Source organism: Mixophyes fleayi, chromosome 10 (genome assembly GCF_038048845.1).
Source record: "Mixophyes fleayi isolate aMixFle1 chromosome 10, aMixFle1.hap1, whole genome shotgun sequence".
In the NCBI taxonomy this organism is placed as follows: Eukaryota; Metazoa; Chordata; class Amphibia; order Anura; family Limnodynastidae; genus Mixophyes; species Mixophyes fleayi.
Window position 1 is genome coordinate 100,899,517 of NC_134411.1, and position 18,841 is coordinate 100,918,357.

General features: G+C 41.6%; 1 protein-coding gene and 1 long non-coding RNA gene across 2 annotated transcripts in view; one reads left to right on the top strand and one right to left on the bottom strand.

The window, feature by feature from the left end:
* Positions 1–519, top strand: part of LOC142104564 (uncharacterized) — a 383,703-nt gene extending 383,184 nt beyond the window's left edge. Inside the window, exon 5 of the long non-coding RNA XR_012679598.1 lies at positions 326–519. This is a non-coding gene — a long non-coding RNA (uncharacterized LOC142104564). The remainder of the gene's footprint in view (positions 1–325) is intronic.
* Positions 1–18,841, bottom strand: part of BANP (BTG3 associated nuclear protein) — a 266,965-nt gene that overhangs the window by 76,558 nt on the left and 171,566 nt on the right. The gene's annotated exons all lie outside the window — the stretch shown is intronic.

The following is an 18,841-nucleotide window of genomic DNA, read 5'->3' on the forward strand; positions in this document are numbered from 1 at the left end:
GGATAGGACAGTGTCTTGAAGACCTGGGGATTGTAGTGTTTGTATGAGAAGAGAGTGGTCAACAGTATCAGATGCAGCAGAGAGATTCAGGAGAATTAGAAGAGAGTAATGGCCTTTAGATTTCGAAGTGATCAAATCATTGACAAATTTGAAGCTGGGGTACACACTACAGGGTTTTCAGTCAATATAGGGCTAATCACACGATAAACGACTGTTTGGCCCAAAATCGCATTAGTGTGTAAGCACATTGTATTGTTTCATATGATTTTTAAACCAAACTAAAAATCTCTATAAACAATGGAACAATGTTTTTCCAATCCTGCAGTGTGTATGTACTCAGGATCAGCAGTGTCCATAGATCTCTATGGAGTCACAATCTTTTCAGCCGATGGTTATGACAGATGAAGAGCACAGGTCTGAAGGTAAATGGTGTAAAACATGTTTACTGTGTACACAGGAATCGGCTGCTGATCAGTTGGTAAAATCGTTAACGATATTGTATCAGGAGAAATTTTCTGTAGTGTGTAACCAGCCTTAGTCAATGCAGTCTAGATTGATCCATCTTGAAATGGTATCATCTTCCTCAACAAGCAATCAGTTCAATTTCCTGCCAGCACCCTCTGACACCATCTCTTCATTTGATCCCACAAATGAAGATGAATTATTGACTCTTCTTCCTACTCTACCTCCTGTCCTCTTGATCCTATACCCTGACAAATCAGTAGATCCCTGTATCCTGTGCTCATCCCACGTCTCACTGACATCTGTAATCTCTCTACTGGTATCTTTCTGTCATTATTCAAGCACGCAGTAATTACTCCTATTCTGAACAAAACACACAATACTGACCCAAACACACTTTTAAATTACGGTGCCATTCCTCAGCCCCTCCAAGCTTCTCGAGAGAATTGTCTACACTCGCCTCACACGCTCATGACTAAATCTCTTTACAAGAGTCTATCAATCTATATAACAAATATAAAACAAGATGAAAACCTGGAGTATGAACACTGCTGGGGTCCTCTCTGGAATTGAGGTGGTACGGGAGAACAGGACCCACCGTTTTATTAGTTTGGAATGTGTCGTCCTCAGAAATTGCAAGACAACTGAATTTCTCCTTTAAGTCGCACTGGTGTGTGAGCCAGAGTACTGCACAGAAATTGGACGCCCATTTACACCATCTGGATGTGTCCGTTTGGGAGTAGGAGATGCACTATACAGGATGAATTTATTTAATGAGTAAACAGATCTGTTCTGACAACGGAAGGGGGAGAGTGCTTTCACCCATAAACACTAAAATATTGTATTTTCCTTTGTGTGTTACGACACCAACAACGATGGTACTTCTAACAAAGCTGCTATATCAATGTATGGAAACATGCGAGAAGTAAAGATGGATTCACTACTACACAGATACATTATCTAAACCGATTAAGTGAGGCTGTGGTCATAGTTTATATTTAACGTTATTCAAAAGCATTAGATTCATAAACATGCCACACATGATCCGTACAGTCTGTCCCCCACACTGAAAACACATTATACACAGATGTGCGAAAGGATCTCAGAGAGACAACACGGAATGCTGAAATCCTATTACCACCAATTACAATTATTGCTGAGCTTTTAGAGAAGAGCAAAACAAAAACAGATATTAAAGTGAACAATGATATTAACACAGGAACAATGAATAATTTGCTGCAATGAAGAATATTTTAATCTAACTCAAATCGGTTAACGAGGGCTGATTATTATGTAAAAATCAATCTGCGCTTTTCAAAATCACCACAAACCCCTAATATGGTGAAACTGCCGGATTTTGTGACCTGTCCATGGGGAAGGGGATATTACAAGCGGGTGGTCAATCTCCTTATGTCTCATGTCTGTCGCTCTCAGGCAATCTTGTTGTCATGTTTTAAACTGATATTCCATGGAGGTGTTATTATGTAACTATATTTAACTACATACTAGACTCAAACTTTGTCATCTAAACACTAACACTGACATTCTCTTAACATTAGCCTAAATCCTAAACCTGATCTTACATCAGATTTTACCCATTCAGACTGAGCCCTAATCCTAGACACATCCCAAAGCCCTAATCAAAGCCTTATCCTATCCTTAATTCAAGTCTAACTCTAGATATAGCGCAAATCCTAATCCAACTAGCCCAAACTGTAATCCAACCTCAAGCCTAGATATAGCCCAAAATGTAATCCAAACTCAACTCTAGACATAGCCCAAACCATAAACCAACTTCAACCCCAAACCACAGCCCAAACCATAATCCAACCTCAACCCCAAGCCACAGCCCAAACCATAATCCGACCTCAACTTTAGCCATAGCCCAAATCCTAATCAAGCCTAAACCCTGGACATAGCCCAAAACCTAATCCAAAATCAATTCTAGACAAAGGCCAAAACAAAATCCAACCGCAACACTAGATATAGCCCAAACCCTCAAATCCTAATTCAAGCCTATTTCTAGCGATAAGACAAGCCTTTTCTTAGAAACAACCTAGCCTAACACTATCCCAAGCCTAACCCTTGCCCAAACCTAACACTAGACACGGCCCTAATCCAATGCAAGCATTAGACATAGCTTAAAACTAGAACCAAACAGAACTTTGGATAAAGCTCTAATGCAAGCCCAACCATAGATCTAGGGCCTGATTCATTAAGGATCTTAAATGAAGAGGTATCTTATTTCAGTATCCTAGACAAAACCATGTTACAATGCAAGGGGTGCAAATTAGCATTCTGTTTTACTGACTGTTTTTTCATGTAGCACACAAATATGAACTTTAAATTTCAGTGTACAAATAAACTATCAAGTATTTACATGAAAAACAGTCAGTATTTAACTTATGTGCAAAACAGAAAACTAGTTTGCACCCCTTGCATTGTATCATGGTTTTGTCCAGGAGACTGAAATAAGATACCTCTTCATTTAAGATCCTTAATGAATCAGGCCCCTAGTTCTAATTCAATACTAACCCTACACATAGGTCTAATCCAATACTAACTAGATACAGCCATAAACCAAACCAAATCCTAGACAGTCAAACCTAAATATAGCCTAAGATGAAAACTAAGCCTAACCTTAAATAAAGCACTAACAGAACTAACTATAGACATGGTTCTAATCCAAACCTAACCCTAGACCATAACTTTCCTCTAACAGACATATGTTTTAACATATGTCTGATTTTACTTTTTAAATGATAAAATGCAATAACCATTCACATGGAATAATTTTCTAGTACATTTTGTTATGCCTCATCAGAGACATCTCAGAAGGCGAGGGTTGCCTTAATGTGATGATTCACAAACCTATAATATGTAGCATGACAGGAACATTTACAGAGACATAATCACACTGGCAGAATATCTCGGTGGACCCCAAACCCTCCAGCTGGAGGCACCCTTAGTGGTGCCTTGAAAAAATTATGGAGACCCTAAGTCTAAATACTTACCAAGTAGCCCCCGCTTTTTTATTTACCACCGGCCCTGTGAGATGGCTGTGGCACCCCAGGGAGCCACAGTGCACTGTTTAGGAACCACTGCTTTAACCTATTTTGCTGCTTATCAAGGTAGGACAACAAGTCAGCGAATGCTATAAGCAATTTAAGAGGGAAAGACATGTAAACGCCATTCTCATATGCGATCGCCTCCACTGATCTGCAAACTGCCGCTAGTTATCTGTGAAGTCTCCTTAGTCAGAATTAACTTTTTCAGAGGTATTTCTTTATATTAGTTTTTAGTTAAATACATCACTATATTGATTATAGGCACAGTAGGATGTACCCACCCACCTGAGCATTTCTCCATAAAAGGACTTTGTAAATCATCCAATCACCAGCAGGAGATATTGTGATACACTGTTGTTCTGGGCAACCATGAGACTGACACCTTGTATGATGAAGGGGACAAATGTGTCATCATACTGTACTGTCTGCCTATGATCTTCCTGTTCACAGCAGTGCGCTGGGCGACTTCTCTCTGATTTATTTCCCTTCTGGATAACACCACCCATCCAAGCACCTGCTGTGCACTAATATATATATATATATATATGTGTGTTAGTGTGTATCGATTGAAATATTGATCACGAGCATATGAAAATCCATCTTATCTACATCTTAGTCTTTATTTGAACATTTTGCACTGGGTTCACTGCAAAGATACTTTATAAAATAATCCTGTGCACATTTCATATCTACGGAAATTTCCGTGAAATAAACACAAAACCATCTATTTTTAGAGAAACGTTGTACTAGGTATTTCTGAGCAGACAGCACACTATATGCCCTCACAGCACAGTCCTTCTGTTACTTACATCATTAATAATTCCACATCAGGTACTAAACCTCTTAGCATGAAAAAAATGTGTCATTCGGTGTTTTGTCCTAACTTTCTCCTGGAAACAATTTAGAAAAGACGCCATTGTTTTACAAGGCATCCTGGGGTAGACAAGAACATGCCTGTGGTTTGGTGTTTGCAGAGTGGACGACTGATCCAGCAGAGAAGAGACTAAGAATGACCGTATTGAATGGGCTGGATGGAAATGTGAAGGCTCTCAGAGAACACACTCAGCTCAGGAAGTCCTGGGGATTACCCCCAGCCAATCGGCAGCACGTAAGTAAATGTTTTGCTTAGCGAGTGCCGGAGACCGATCGTTATCACATAAATTACTTTTGTTTTGAGAATGACTGCAGTAATTACCATAGGTTATAAACTGAAAAAAAAGGCCTGAGAGGAATAAATTAATCTAAATAAATGTTTTGAAGACAAGCCTGTCTTAACAAGCTAATGCATAAATAGACAGATACTTAAAGGAGACCTTTGAACTCTTTTTCTGATTTTGGAGAGTGTCCCCTCAGGCTGTTATCCCCTATGTGTAGTGTTATTGCTTTACTTGTTCTGTTACTGTGTAATGACAGCAAAGAGAAGTCTGGTTATGGCATATTATATGTGAAATAACATGACAAATGGTTCCACATATTTCATCTACTCATATGTCATGCTTGCCCGCACTGATGAGCTCAGATGTTATTTTTTCTCTATTTATCTGGGATGTTTTACACTGCTGCTTCGCAATTGGTGAAAGGGGTTTCCAACCCTGAGAAATGTTTACTACTTTATGCGGGTAATACGGATTTATTACAGATGGCGTAAAATGTGACTTACGCCACAGTAAGTAGACACTTTATACCAATCCTGTAACTTTCACTACTGCATAGAAACAGAGCAGCAGATCTGGCGCCATTATCCAGGGGGCCACAGGAGCCCCTCACTACAGACTGGATAAAAATGCAGCTACTGTGGCCCCTCACTACAGGCTGGATATAAATGCAGCTACTGTGGCCCCTCACTACAGGCTGGATATAAATGCAGCTAATGTGGCCCCTCACTACAGGCTGGATATAAATGCTGTGGCCCTCCACGACTGTCTCACTGTCTTGTAATATCGTTAATGCTTTCAGTCCTTGCAGTGCTTAGTCAGAGGAATCCTCCGGGTAATGTGGCTCCTGGTGGATGTAATCTCTCACACCGAGGACCTACAGGAGCAGCTCAGCCACATCGTGTCATATTATATTCAGATGAGATCTGTGTTTTAACATTCCTTAACTCTCCACCTGCAGTAACTTCTCCTCACTCATCGCACTCAGGCTGCCGCTATCAGAGAAGGAGAAGATCATGTTTCTCGCCCAGCTGTAGCGCTGAAGCCTTTCACAACACGGGTCAGACGCATCCATCACTTGGTACAGCCTGGTAGCGGGGGACTCTGCGCTCCTGCAGGCATCATGTTCCAGGACATTGTCTGATACTGCTGAACTCTTACAATGGTCTTAATTTATAGCAACTTGGGTAAATGTAAGTGTATAATAAGAGGACCACATAGTAATGTCTACACTGAGAATGAAGAAATTTCCATCATATTGCAAAAGCTCTGTTCTTAAGAGAGTGGTTTATTCAATGATCCAAGTCAGGGACTAGAAGCGAGACGGACATTTACAGACATATGGCAGCAGGCAGTAAACAACATTTGATAGATTGAGTAAAGCCAGTTTACTCCTTATTAATTACCTGTGACAGAGCTGGAATGGAGGCATCAACCAGAAAACCAGCAAATATTCAGTTGTGGAGAATGGGTCATGGTTGTTAGCCATCAGAAAGTAAGTTAGAAGAAATGGTCTCCTATGGGGTGCGAACAGTTCTTTTTAGTGTGCTAATGATAGACAAGTGTGATTTTTTTGACCAGACCAAAATGCTTAACAGGTAAGACGCTGCGAGTCTGTGCGGGGCTACGGTGAATGCAGCATTCTCACAGCGATTTTCTTGTCTCGTGTTACATCCTCCGTTTTCTGAAAGCTCTCGTCTGAACAAGCACTTGTTGCTTCAATTGCGCTCAAGCAGGGAGATGACTGCAAGCTTAATGTTTCATAAAGGGCTTATATTGCACTAGGGGGTAAATGTATCATGGTCCGGTTTTTTCAAGTCGCCTGAAATCGGCGAGTTTACAGCTACAATTTAAAGCGTCGCTGGCTTGTAAAGGCCAGTTTGCAAGCCAGCGCCTCTTTAAATTTTAACTGTAAACTCGCCGATTTCCGGCGAGTTGAAAAAAACGGACCATGATACATTTACCCCTAGGTGACATTTTGGTGGGATAAAGCGTAGCGATCTTGTTAATTATCCTTTGGCCAGTTTTCTGCAGATGGAGCTCTGAGGAGTCACTTCTTCCTTCTGGGAGTGCTGACAGGCAGAAGGCTGCCTTTATATGAAGAGTCATTGATCAAGGCTGACGGGAGCTGCTCAGCTACAATACAAATCATATGTACCTGCATGTGGCTTCCCCAGCGTGTGTACAGGGAACAGTCAGAGGATGGAAGCAGCGAGGAAAAGAGCAAAGTCTGCAGAAATACAGCGGTCAGCACATGCCTGGAAACATACCTAACACTTGGAAGCCTGATACAATGTCTTAGAGCAAGATGTGAGTGTCAGTAGCCAGAGATCACAGAAAACAAGTCTAGAATCCAGAAATAGCTGGATCCCGCAGCAGAAGCTGGGCTATGGGAGTGCAGAATGTGACAATAATCAGTGGCTGCACATGTAGTTATTAAACATCAGAGAACAAATAAAATGGTTTTTTTCTGGCTTTGCCCAAATGGTCGCTGTGGTATTTTCTGCCCCATCCTCAGTATTACCCCAGCCTCTCCCCCAGTGTATACACATGCATAGAGAACAGGGAATGATGGGAAATGTCATTTTTCCCCTCTCAGCATGAACTACCGAGCCCAGTGATGCTACATTGATACAATCAAATACCTAATCTGGTTCCTGTTATTGAGTCCTTGGTGCTAAATAGGAAGATGCCACCAAGAACGGAGTTTCAGCAATACTGACATTATTTATAAAGCACCAACATATGTCAGTGTGCTGTACGGAGTGTGATAGAAAACATTGGGAACATAACCAGAGACAAAGTGACAGCCCTGATCACAAGAGTCTAGTGGAAAACAAGGGAAGTGACGCATAGGGCACATAGTACTCTGTGTTTAGGGTGAGAGCACAGAGAAGTGAGGGGTATAATGGAGAGAGACAGTGGGGTCATTGCTGGATGAGATGGCGCTAGACAGATAATATGATAAAACTAGAAGAGGTCGCGTGAAAGTGTTGTTCTTCATTGTACCTCCTGTGAGGAGAATAAATACGGTTATGTATGTATGTTTCTATAATGATGGGGACACAAGATAACATCATATTACAGGGCTCCCGGCCTCCCCCATGTCGTCACCTACACACAACACATTAAGCAGACACTATATAAATATAGCAGCTAATATGAACGTGTTGCATGTACTGTGTCACAGCTGTACAGTTTCTTCTATATTCAACTGTTTACTTATATATATGAAGTCAGCATCTTCTGGGTATATATGGATATAAAAGACATTTATCATAGGGCAAAAAGCCGTATGGTCAGTAAAAACAGGATTCTGTCTGTGTAACTTTCCGAGCAAGAATCTGAAAAAGATACAACCAACCGGACGAAACTGTGTATCCTACAACGATAATTCCAGCGCTCGTAAAAACCTGGAGAGCAACGTGGGGCGAGGAGTCTGCTAAGTGTGATGTGGAGAACGTTTAAGTCAAAAGACATATTGCAAGCTCATAAATTACAGCTCCCATTTCTGATTTTTTTTTCCTCTCAAGTTTAATTTTAACTTCTTCCTTTGGCGATTAGGAAACAAAAATAATTTAGAGCAGAAGAGGAATCTGGTCCCAGATGTGCAAAAGTATTTTCTCTGAGCCTAGGTTTTAATAGAAAAAAAGATACAGTTGTAGACTCAATACCATCGAGACAACAAGAGTATTGTCTCCTAGAGAGAGAGACCAGGATATAGACCATCAGTCTCTTTATTTATCATGTGACTGTCATTGCTTTGAGGAATAACTACAAGGACACTTCAAAGGCCAGCTGACAGACTGTATATTAGCTTGGGTGAGGGAAGAGACACGGGTATGAGCGAGATTATGGTAAGAAGAGAACTTGGGGGGACAGGATAAAGGGAGAAAATATCCAGCCACGGTTTGTAGAGATGAGATCTACTGCAGACCATCGTGAAACAGTTCTGGGTCCCTAATTGTTCAGGATTTCTACAGTTTTAGTGAAGGGTTTCCCCTCTCCTCTGCTGCTGGCAAAATGATACTTTGCAGAGACCCCCCTGTATCAATGAACACAGAAGTCAGTGCCCCATGATTCTGCAATTTGTATGTGGTTGGGAAGAAAGGGTTCTGTAAAAACATTGTAGTTAAAGAATCTAATGCAAGGTGAGCGCAACATGGGCGTAACTTATGGCCCAAAAATGTACATGAAAAAATAGCGGCTTTCATTCCACCCACTGAATCATCTGCATCTTGAAATGCGCCCACCTCTGCACCCGTAGTCTCTGTGCCTGGTACTTACACCACATACAAACAACCAGGTTTTGCTGCCTTATACACCAACCTTCCTTCTTATAAATGATTGAAAGTAAACCACAATCAGAAGCGATTAAGCCAGCGCTGGCGACTGTCATCATCATTGCATGTAAATAATACGGCTGTACAAGGCATAGCTGCATCTGTGTTCAGGTCTCCATCAGCTCCCAATTCTGTGAACGCACTGCTACTGTACTCCTACTGTACACCTCAACTCTGCACCAGGCCCAGAAATGTTAGTCAAAATGAATCTGAATTTTAGTGTATTCCTGGTCATGGAGTACAATGTACTCTGCAAAATGCCAATATGTACCAGAAATTAAACAGAAATTTTCACGTATGAACCACAATGATAAAATATATGTTCTACACTGCAATTTTCCACTGCAGCTGTGTAATATCCCCATCCCCACCCAGTACGGACAGCTGAAGCCCCTCTCACGTTGTGGGGACATAGGAACTGGGCTCACTGGCCCTGCCCTGTGTATTACTCAATCAATTCATAATGAGCCTCTCTCTAAAGCAAGACTGTCATTATGTCAGTCACTCTGGTTTTGCTACAACACAGAAGCTCCTTCCTCCAAACATGGCAGCCAACTGCAGAGGTGTGAAAAAGGCACGATGGACATACTCAGCAATATATAAAACCTACACTTATTTCATGTATATTATTCAGTTTATTAATACAGACTTCTATATGTATTCATATCAGAGAGCAGCTTTATTATCCCTCTGGCAGGATGAAAGGAAAGAGCATTTCATGGAAGTGACTTTATACAAAGGTGACTGACAGACTTCACAAATAGAACAATGAGACAGACTTGTGTAAATATATAAGACTGGATCTAATATTCCCTGAAATGTTTTAGCAGAGTGGAAAGTGGGCAGGTTAGGTGAGCCAAATATGTCACCACCATCCTTATCTATTGGAACCATATAAATCTCAGTCTCCGATTCTGCCACCAAGAAACCAAATCGAAACCCTCCAACATGGTTCCACCACTGTACGTTTATACACCAATCAGCCACAACATTAAAACCACTGACAAGTGAAGTTAAGGGGTGGGATATATTAGGCAGCAAGTGAACAGTCAGTTCTTGAAGTTAATGTGTTGGAAGCTGGACAAATGGACAACCATAAAGATCTGAGCGGCATTGATAAGAGCCAAATTGTAATGATTAGACGACTGGGTCAGAGCATCACCAAAATGGCAGGTCTTGTAGGGTGTTGCCAGGATGCAGTTGTTAGTACTTACAAAAAGTGGTTCAAAGAAGAACAACCACTGAAGTGGTGACACGGCCATGGGCACCCAAGGCTCAGTGACGTGCGTGGGGAGCGAAGGCTAACCCGTCTGGTCCAATTCCACATAACAGCTACAGTAGCACAAACTGCTGAAAAAAGTTACTGCTGGCAATGATATAAAGGTATCAGAACAAACAGTGCATCGCAGCTTGCTGTGTATGGGGTTGCGTAGCTGCAGACCAGTTAGAGTGCCCACGCTGACCCCTGTCCACTGATGAAAGCGCCTACAGTGGGCACGTGAACTCCAGAACTGGACCATGGAGCAATGGATGAAGGTGGCCTGGTCTGATGAATCACGTTTTTTTTTTACTTCATGTGGTCGGCCGTGTGTGTGTTGTTTACCTGGGGAAGAGATGGCACCAGGATGCACTATGGGAATAAGACAAGCCGGCGGAGGCAGTGTGATTCTCTGGGCAATGTTGTGCTGGGAAACCTGGGGTCCTGACAGTCATGTGGATGTTACTTTGACACGTACCACCGACCTAAACATTGTTGCAGACCAAGTACACCCCGTCATGGCAGCGGTATTCCCTGATGGCAGTGACCTCTTTCAGCAGAATAATGCTCCCTGCCCCACTGCAACAATTGTTCAGGAATAGTTTGAGGAACATGACAAAGAAATCAAGGTGTTGACTTGGCCCCTAAATTCCCCCGATCTCCATTCGATCGAACATCTGTGAGATGTGCTGGAAAAACAAGTCCGAGCCACGGAGGCCTCGCCTCACAACTTACAGGACTTAAAGGATCTGCTGCTAACGTCTTGGTGGGAGATACCACAGGACATCGTCAGAGGTCTTGTGGAGTCCATGTCTCGACGCGTAAGAGCAGTTTTACTGCCACAAGGGGACCTACACAATATTAGGCAGGTGGTTTTAATGTTGTGTCGGCGTATATTGTATGGACGTCTCCTGTATTTGCTTGTTTGCAGTTGAACTTTATACCCGTTCTGGACCAGACCGAGTTCACATATTTTTATTATTTATAAAGCACGAGCATACGCTGCAGCACATTGCAATCCTTAGTCTTCCCCGGCATACTTTATATAACTTGTCTATAACAGATTGGTCTCACAGAGATAATAGTAACAAAGGTAATTATTTTAGCTGGATGATTGTACAAAGCGACAGTAAAGCACATAAAGGCCCAAATCTCTCTGTGTGAGTAGCAGGGGTGGGCAGACAACAACATGGTGTTTTGGGGTGGGATTTTACAACAGTGATTCTGCATGATGTAAATACATTACTGTATGACAATATGCGGGTGACCTGGACTTAGTGAAGAACTGGGGGCAGGCAGGAGATTGGGATGTGTATGTACAGTGCATCATAAGAACAATAATCACGTCCAGTAACTACTAACAGTAACAACATAATTCAGTGTCAGCGTCTAAAAACCTAAGATCGCCAGATAAATAATACTCTACTAAAACATTGCTCTCTCCACACATTACTTTACTATCCTGTCTTGTTCAGTACTGTACACGAGTGAGATCATGTTACACATGACACTGACACAGACAGGAAAACCATGACCCTCTTTGCTATATGAAATGTTAGAGGGGAAAGGGCGACGTACAGCGTTACCACCCCTTTAAATTCTTGAAAATAGTTTCCATTATTTGGTGTTCAGTATCAGCCTCCCAGAGTGATCATGCTTCAGTCAAACTAATTTCTTCTGCACGGTCTGATAGTGGGATGTGGGAGATTAGTGGAGGAATTCCTGACCACTGCGATCTCTCCTGTGCAGTCCCTGTAGTGTCAGGACTGTAATTTACCATGTCTGTGGCCCTGTGCCTGCTCCCTCTCTGCTAATCTAAAACACTGCTTACTGCCTGGTCACAGAGCCTGGATACATCTACATGATGAACACGTTACCGTCCCCTTATAAATTAACTTCCTGTATTGAGGAGATTAATCTGGATGTGTAACACTAGCACTAAAATGTACATTAGAGGAATAGGGAACAGTTTATAGAAAACTTGCTCTATAACGCTCCTGGGAGGGACATGCGGGGCCCTTTGCACAGCTGTCCATCTCTGCCCCCAGGTGCCTGGCGCATACATGCGATTTTCCTGTCCATAGCAGGCAGTATAAACAATAAAAGCTGCCAGTACCATGTCGGTGATTCTATGCCAGGAACTGGATGCTTAGGGTGAGATACAATTGCCGGCAGTGTCTGGCTGTGCACATTGCCAGCAATTCTGGTAGAAATCTACACTCAAATGAGCAAGGATCCGGAAACGCCTCGCTCCAAATTTAATCTCCCCCTTAGGATTCGATTCAGTGATGTACCGCGGAGTGCCACCAGAACGGTGGCGGGGGTAATACAACTAAAACAGTTAATCCCCCACTAACGTGTATACTGTTAGAGCAAGAGCTTGCCATCAGATTCATGGACGAGGAGGAATTCATTTGCAGATGGAAATAAGTTACATAACTTCAGAGCTGCTTAATGTATTACAGGATGAATGTTACAGTAGGAGCTGACACTACAATTTGTAATAAATTGTACTCCTGTTCCTTGTACCAGAAGCACCTGTGTGTCAGACACACGGAGTCTACCAATGATTCATACGTTTTATAGATGAAGATATAATCATAGCGGTCATACTGCACTTCTGACCCATCACTGCAATCCATCGTGTGTATATTCTATAGAGCTATTAATATGGCTTGTTATCCTGTATACAGTCTTATAAAAGTATAGATTGCACAGGACCTGGTTGTTTAACAAGATTTGCTCGGCAAGATATACAAGAATGAATTCAAAGACAACTGCATAGTACCACTTCTCTTGTTCTACATGCAGAATGTAATTTTCAATAACAGTTCTCATTCTGCATGCATTGACAACTGCATGTATATTTGGTCAATTAAACCAATCTCCTCAATTGTTGTACAATGTGTAGTCCCATTCTAAAACAATCAGAATCCAATTGTATAAATCAGATAATCCAATGACCTCGGGCCTGATTCATTAAGGATCTTAAATTAAGAAGTATCTTATTTCAGTTTCCTGGACAAAACCATGTTACAATACAAGGGGTGAAAACTAGTTTTCTGTTTTGTACATAAGTTAAATACTGACTTTTTTCATGTAGCACACAAATATCAACTTTAAATTTCAGTGTACAAATAATTATCTATCAAGTATTTGTGTGCTACATGAAAACAGTCAGTATTTAACTTATGTGCAAAACAGAAAAATAGTTTTCACCCCTTGCATTGTAACATGGTTTTGTCCAGGAAACTGAAATAAGATACTTCTTTATTTAAGATCCTTAATGAATCAGGCCCCTCATCACCATGTGCGATGGGTACTAGGACCTGAATAATGCACGGAGCGATGTGTACTAGGACCAGATTAATGCACGGAGCGATGGGTACTAGGACCTGATTAATGCATGGGGCGATGGGAACTAGGACCTGATTAATGCACGGAGCGATAGGTACTAGGACCTGATTAATGCACGGAGCGATGGGTACTAGGACCTGATTAATGCACGGAGCGATGTGTACTAGGACCTGATTAATGCACGGAGCGATGGGTACTAGGACCTGATTAATGCACGGAGCGATGGGTACTAGGACCTGATTAATGCACGGAGCGATGGGTACTAGGACCAGTCTGAATTGGACAAATATTAATAATCGCAGAGTCACAATTTAGCTTAACCTCTCAGTTCATATATCATGTGCTATATCACAGCTTGTGTAGCGAGATCTCACAAACAATAGACTTATAATAACTGGGAGAGTGAATACTTCTCCCATACAGGACTTATATGTTTACTGAATATCTGCAGTCAGGTATATTATGGAGCCACACTCCATGTCTACCATTATTTAACCCTGTGATAAATGTATTATTATTAGTCTGTCAGCCTCAGAGTGCCTCATTGAAGGCATTTAATGAAATTACTGGACACATCACCAGACACGCAAACCAGACGCAGAATCTCTCTCCGGGAAAGATTCCTTCTATTCCAGTACTGGTGTGTGGGCGACGTGGTTTAACTCCTACCACTGGGCAGTGCCAGGCAGAGGAATGTTACATGGCCCGCAGCACAGACAGAGCATGGTTCTGGTATGTCCACTCTGTGACGTCACACGTGGAAACTGAGACCTCACTCTGCCGCTCTCATGTGGTGAAAGCAATGAGTCATAACACAGTTTTGTCTTTTCGAATAGTATCTCCATTGTGTGAGGGTAAAGACTGCTGGGGAGAATTTCATCCCTTTAAAGGAAAACTACAGCTTCAGGAAAGAAAACAAAACTTGAAAGATCTCACTGTGCTCCTGACATGGTGGCACTGGGCAACGAAACGCATTTGGTCCTAATTCTATTTTAAAGCTTGATAGAGCGTTTTTAGCTAAATCATCTCTTTATCTGAGCAGTCGCCTCTGAGTCTGCTGACGTATCCAAATTCAGCTCCAATTCTAAGCCTTTGTGCAGGTGGCTTTTAGGGTACGCTGCCATCAGTGTCTGATGCATTACATTGTATGAATCTCCAAGATAACTAAACCAACACTTTGTGACAAATGTTGTTTGTATGCACTTGACTATGTTCTGTGCAACATGCACAGAACAACCTGTAACCAATCAGTCCATGATTACGTTAGTAAGGATAGTGCTGTATGTAACAGGGGCAGTGACATGATGTGAGGAGGGGAATGGAGGCAGCAGGAGGTCACAGACTGTGAGTTATATAGTGGAAGGAGCAGGGTCCCCAGCAGCACAAAATAGTAATGTGATCTTCCAGGCAAACTGATGCAAGAAAACATAGTTCACACATCTAACTTGAGTTTTCTGTACATATTTCTCACTATTGCATTTTTAATAGCATCCTACCCAGTATTCTAGATGGCTGACAATCTCCAGTCTGTTTCATTGGTGATCACAATGATGTTACATCTGTCTCCCCTCTCTCTGAGCCTGCAGGGAGTTGCTTTTTACAGCTCACATGAATGGTTTGGACCATATAGCACACACTTTTCAAGAAAAATAATTCTTCTTGTCAGTGTGTCAACTACTTTGTGAGAATTTAGCAGTCTGAGTACTCGCTGTGCCCCCCTTCCTAACCAATGTAGAGGGGGACGCCTGTATACGTAATGAGGCCTATGAATTAGAGGTTGGATGCATTTCTAAAGTTCATCTCTATTGTATTCTCAGCCATGTATTAATTCTGATATGCGCCTCAAGTGTTTTGATTTGAGAAGTTCTACAATTACACAGCGATAGTCATCTCCACAACAGACATACAAAAACACACTTGTCTGATGAAGCACTCAGTGAAACATAAGAAGTGAAAGACAACTTAATCACAGACTGCATAGAGGGATTCCACGCTCTCTTTAATCATGAATGTTAAATCATTTTGTGCGGAACACTACAGAGTGAGCACCTGCCGACATCCTCCAGAACATGGAATGTAGGACAACCCTGATTACACACGTTGGCTGCACTGCGAGATCCCCGGGGCGGACGGCTCACGCCAAGCAGTGGAAGAGGGGAAACTAGCTCTGAAACACGGCACAAACTCTCATTCCCATACACCTACAATCTAGGGATGACAGAGAGGCTGACGGTAAGACATTCTGGAAACCTAATATCTCTGTGTCTGGTTTCTCACCTGACTCAAACATGTCCCGACGTCAATGTGGGGCATCAGGTAACAAACAGTAACGGACGACCCACAGATGGGATTGAGCATTTACGTAAAGCAAAAAAAAAATCTCTGAAAACATCAGTTTCTTTAAGCAAATTATAGTTATACACAGTAGTAATAGGAGTGTGAGACAACATTTTCTCTTGCCCACTTAAATTTCATACTTCTCCATATTTACATGTACAACTCCCAGCATGCACTGCTCAGCAACAACAGGATTATGCATCTCGCAAAGTGACATCACTACTGGCTCAGAAGAGACATCATGTGACATCACCACTGGTTCATTGTAATCGTATTGATGTTTCCTTCATCCGTGACACACCCAGGAAGCTGTACAAACCAATCAGAACTGAGGGTTCTTTAAAACGCCATCACAGCAACACAAGGAATAAAAGAAATTGGAATCCATCTGCACATCATTATAACAATTTTTTTTACAAAAGTGAAATGTACCTTATATATAAGCAAGGTTTCTTTTCAATCTATTATGCTGCATTCAACACATGGGTTTAGATTATTCTAAATACCTTACTTTCTCAACAATCTACAGAGTTTAAACAAGTAAACATGTTCCCTTAATTACACTTCAAGATGACTTTCGATTTGATTTTTATATGTTCAGCCCCTCGAACAAATCTGATGAAACATATTGAATAATCTTTCTGCCATTCTTCTCAAAATCTTTGTATGTAAGCAGAGTTGTTTAAAGACACACGGCAGAGCTGAACTATGTTGTATCCAAGACAGTAAAAATTATCAGTTAAATGGTACAAAGACTCCAAAAAGAAGGTAATATGTTTAGTGAAAGCTACAATTCTATTCATTTCTTCAGTGTAATTAAGCAGTGATTACACATCAGCAGTGGTGCTGTATTCGTCATCTGTAATCACTCACAATGTATTTTTGTCACATTGCTGAAAGCTTCTGAGAGCAGACATGAGAAGAAAGATGGCTAAACTTTGTAAGAGATCTGCAGGGACCCTCTGAATGATATGTGGTTTCACCAGGACCAGGGGAGTGAGAGAAAATGGAAAAATACTCTAAATTACAAAAGACATCTCAGGTGCAAACTAGGGAGGTCAGGAGGAGAAGCAGCCGACAGGAAAGAATAACACATCCAGTAACAGTGACAGTTCCGTTACGGAGAGTCTGGGCATTGAAGGAACGTAACTGCAGTCATTTTACAGGTTGGAAGAGGCTGACCCCTGCTTTATGCGTTATTCCCCTCTCTCTACCTCGGGCTGTCTGCATTGTGCTGCATTTGTGATAGGCATTACATACATGAGTGCTGCTCATCCCAGGAGCAGGTTCTACATCACACAGGTCAGTGCTATCCCCAATATAAAGACCAGCTGGCAGAATACATCCATCATGGCTTGGTCTACAAGCACACATTTAATTTCAGCGATAAAAAGAAGACAGATATAGAAATGGTGCCAAGAAACCATCAGCTCTGACAGAACGGCCAGTGATATGCAGAGCGCTGTGTGAGTGTGAGATTCCACATGGTAAAGATGGACAATAACTCACTACAGTGCAGGGCACATGCAATACCTATTCCTAGAAACACGGTACAGCAGAAGGCACAGTACCAGTAACTCAGGTAAATCACGTAAGTTACCAGTAAAGACACACACAGCGCCTCCCACAGGACAAACTGCTAAATAAATGTAAAACCAAACTGACGATTTTTTTACATTTGAGGTAATTGTGAACAGAGATGCTCAAATGATTCAAACCAGTTCGAAATTTGATCAAATTTGGCCAGTTAAGTTGTTTGTGGTATGACTGTGGTCCTTGGGCCAGGTCGATTAGGCTTTGAGTTCGGAGCTCTCGTTCACAATGAGAACAAAATATGTTACAATAAACTATAAACAGTTTCCTGTTTGAGGAAATATAACACACAATGTAACCTTTTTAGATTTGAATATGGTTCAATCTGTTCACCTTGCTAGAATTTAGCTCAAATGTTTTAGTCTATCTACAGAATTCGAAAAACTGGTTTGAGAACCCCCTTTGAAAGAAATTCCAGTCTCTCTAATTGTGTGAGTAAATATTTTTCGGTGACCAAATATTCATCATTTATTTATATAGCGCCACTAATTCCGAGCGCTGTACAGAGAACTCACTCACAGTCCCTGCCCCATTGGGGCTTGCAGTCTAAATTCCCTAAGATACACACACACAGACACACGGGTCAATGTGATAACAGCCAATAAACCTACTAATATGTTTTTGGAGTGTGAGAGGAAACCCACGCAAACACGGGGAGAACATACTAACTCCACACAGATAAGACCATGGTCGGGAATTCAATTCATTACCACAGCGCTGTGAGGCAGAAGTGCTAACCACTGAGCTGTCCCAAAATAATTTACATGTTCTTTATCTCTTTAAACCATAGCTCATTGGTAAATAAAATGAAGAGAAATGGCTGAAACAATGTCCATAAGAATGAAGTCTACCAATTTACTAGGAACTAGTGACATCACTACTGACATCCCATGTGATCTTATGTCCCGGGGATGTCACAAGTTACTAGTGAATCGCTGAATTCTAGTGCAGACCACATTATGTCGACTGTTTAACATTATTATACAGTCATGGCCAAAAGTTTTGAGAATGACAAGTATTGGTTTTCACACAGTTTTCTGCTTCAGTGTTTTAAGACCTTTTTGTCAGATGTTACTATGATATACTGAAGTAAAATTACAAACATTTCATAAGTGTCAAAGGCTTTTATTGACAATTACATTAAGTTTATGCAAAGAGTCAATACTTGCAGTGTTGACCCTTCTTTTTGAAGACCTCTGCAATTCGCCCTGGCAGCTGTCAATCAACTTCTGGGCCACATACTGACTGATGGCCGCCCATTCTTGTCTA